The following is a 3,696-nucleotide window of genomic DNA, read 5'->3' as shown; positions in this document are numbered from 1 at the left end:
TGCATAGACATATGCACACATGCACATATTTATATACATAATATATATATATATATATATATATATATATATACATACACACACAAATATATATACATATATTTATTTCATCCTTTTTCATATTTACCGTATCGACTGTGCAGAAGGAGAGGTGACAAGAATGACGCCTTTAGTACATTGCACAGTCGATACAATAAATATTAAAAAGGATGAATGAGTATAAGTGCCAGAAGGAAAAGAGAGACACAACTGGAGTAGAATGTTTAAGAGAAGATTATATCTATATGTTAACATGTGTGTGCATCATATGTATATATAATAATAGACAGGCCGTCATGAGAACAAAGAGTGTGTGTACAAACATGGATGTATGCGTGTACGATAAGTACAGGACATTGAAAGAGTCTATAATATGACGTTAGAAGAATGTTCAGACACAAGGATGATAAATACCAGTTTGTAGTCAAGGTACACGATAGTTGAAATGCTGTGTCAAGAAGTTGTGGCTGCAATGCAGAGCCAGTTGAAGTACTGTCATATACGAAGTTGTGACTATGATGCCGAGCCAGTCTCTTGTTACAGAAGGTTGTCGCAGTTTGTATTTGCTGTCAAACATGGTGAATTACTTCACAAACAGTGTGGAGATAGAACCTGTGTGAGCGTTGCTGGCTGGTGTGTATGTAGAGAGATGATGTCGACGTTAAGAAGATGGAGGCGATGATGAAAGAGATTGCTGTATTCTGTTGGAAGACTGTTGATGAGTCTCCATGTGGCTGCTGTTATGTCGTCGCTGGAACTGGCTGTATGTCCTGTGGTCAGTGGCTAGACCTTGACTCGTTGTGTCGCTGATGTTTTATACAGTGCACTTGTCTCACCGGAAGTTTAGAAAAGACTGTCTCGCGTGACCTTGTCTGAAAGCTCTGATTGGTTGGGTTGCATCTTGGCGCGTAATAAAGCAAGAGATAAATTGCGCCAATACCAACCAATCAGAGGAGTGGACACAACAGGGTCCAAAGTGTGGCTGAAGGCTAGCTGTTATCGGCTACATCCGTATTTATGTATATATAACAGAGAGAGAGAGGAATTTCCCTTGAAGCGTACGCTACATATATATATATATATATATATATATATTCAACATGTTGGACCACTGAGCTCAACACACGTTTTTTTATTCTCATTCTGTTTATTTCGCACACATAGAACATACATAAACCCAAACATGAAACATAAAAAACTTTTCTAATTTTCCCAAGCGTTAAACTAATACACTTGCTTGTTGTTCCTACACCTGTCTTCATCTTTGTTCTTGTATAAATTTTCACTATATACACATTTACATACATATATAATCATGGTGTACATGATGTGTGTGTATGTGTGTAAGTGTGTGTGCATGTGTTTAAGTGTGCATGCATGTGTGTGTGTGTGTGTGTGTGTGTGCAAAATCAAAAGAAAGCATACAGAAAAACTGATTATTAGCGAACATTATTGAAAACCTCATTAGAAACAATAGAAATGTTACAAAATACTGTAGTCAGTTTTTCCACTTCAGATCATAGCTGTAACAGAATGACATCTTGTTATTTCTAGCTTAATGCTTGTTTTGAAATAAACTTTTATCTAATTATGTTCATGAAATACATAATTTTGAAGCACACATTTCAGTGTACTGGTGTATGCTGTAAATTTTATCTTCTTTGTTTATATTTGATAATTTCAAGCTGCAAAATTGAAGATTGCTAAAACAAGCAAATTAAAGCAATTTCATTGCATTTCTTGTATTCAAAGCACAACACAGAATATCAAAAATTGCTTATTAATATCAACTGAGTATTTGGTCAGGACACCATCAATGAACATACTACTCAACATTGGTTCCAAAAACTTCATAGTGGAGATGAGGACCTTGAAGGTAAGGGAAGTCATAGAAAACCTTCAACGATTCACAACAACTAATTAAGGGCAGAATCATTAGCATGCCAGGCAAAATGCTTAGTGGCATTTTGCTCATCTTTATGTTCTGAGTTCAAAAACCTGCCAACGTCAACTTTTCCTTTAATACTTTCAGGGTTGATAGAATATGAACCAGTTGAGCATTGGGGTCATTGTAACTGATTTAACCCTTCCTCGAAATTGCTGGCTTTGTGCCAAAGTTTGAAACCAGTTAAGGCAAATTATTGAATTTCACCTACACAATACAACTTGAAAAGTTTTAGAGGAATTCAACATGAACATTGAACAGTTGTTTGACAATTTTTTATTGCAATGTGCCTTGTGACATAAAAGCAAAATGACTGTTGGTATCTTGTGCAGTGGTTGGACTGATAGTTGGCAAGTGAAATCATCCATCACTATTTCTTGTATCATAGTGAGTCTATCACAAATGTGAAATATTTTCTTTTAATTTTCTTCATGTCAGGAGGTGAGGCAGTGTCTATGACTCTTTACAGAGCTTCTGAAAATGGTGGGAAAGAGGAAGTTATCCTCAAACTGGGTCTCTGGCCTGAATACTTGCAAGACAGTGAACTCTGCTAAAGGGGCCTAGAAATCAATAGAATACATTAAGAACTGCAAAGTTTATGTCCAAAATTAATCAATTGAAATGAACCAGTTCTTTTCTGTGATAGTGTTTCAACACATATCCTGTAAGTTATTGCAAAAACCAGATGAACTGCACTTAAAAACATTAACAACTTGAATTTCTATTGCTCATTACTTCTTACAAATGCCTTCAACAAAAAGACAACAGTTCAAAATGCATTTGTAAAACTGAAAGAAGCTGGTTGTATACATATGTGTGTGTGTGTCATTGTGTCTGCGTTTGTCCCCGACCACCTCTTGACAACTGGTGTTGGTTTGTGTATGTCCCCGTAACTTAGAGGTTTGGGAAAAGCGACTGATAGTACAAGTACCAGGCTATAAGAAAAAGGTACTGTGGTCAATCCATTTGATTAAAAACCCTTCAAGGCTGTGCCCCAGCATGGCTGCAGTCCAATGACTGGAACAAGTAAAAGATAAAAGATAAGAAGTACATATATAAAGAAATATTTGCTAAAAGTTATTAACTATTTAAAATAATTTTAAAAACAGAACACTATGAATCTTTTGGAAAGAAGCTTCCGTATCATGTTTATTGCATGTAAGCTCATTCAATTTTGTTTCCACACAATATACCCAATATAAAAACATAAAAAACTTCATGCCAAAAGATTTATGTCATTCTGTTTTACAAAAGTAAAATTTTGAATAGTTAATAACTTCTAAGATCTTTCTTCAAATATTGTGATTATATCAAGTATTTTTTTAAAAAGATATATATATGTATTGAAAATGGGGAAGGTTGGTTTATGGGATTACCTTAGGTTTCCCATCCATAAAGGGTTTAGCTTTATGGCATATTGTCAGATCCCAAATACAGAGAGACAGAGAGAGAGATATTCACACACATTCACATATGTATAGGGAATTCAAATAAACAATCAATTCAGACAAATAAATAAAAATAACGGACAAAAGGACGTGCACAAGAAATGTATTAGCATGATGCTCAGTGAAAGGAGTGAGCTTGATGTTTCAAGCATAACTCTTCGTTGGAAAGGAGAAAGGGAAAAGTCCAAAGTAGGAAAAGAAATCAACATCAGCATGTATATGTGTGTGTGTGTGTGTGCGTATTTACACACACACACACACACA

This window comes from Octopus bimaculoides, chromosome 18, assembly GCF_001194135.2.
Source record: "Octopus bimaculoides isolate UCB-OBI-ISO-001 chromosome 18, ASM119413v2, whole genome shotgun sequence".
NCBI lineage: Eukaryota > Metazoa > Mollusca > Cephalopoda > Octopoda > Octopodidae > Octopus > Octopus bimaculoides.
Note: the sequence above shows the minus strand (reverse complement) of the source record.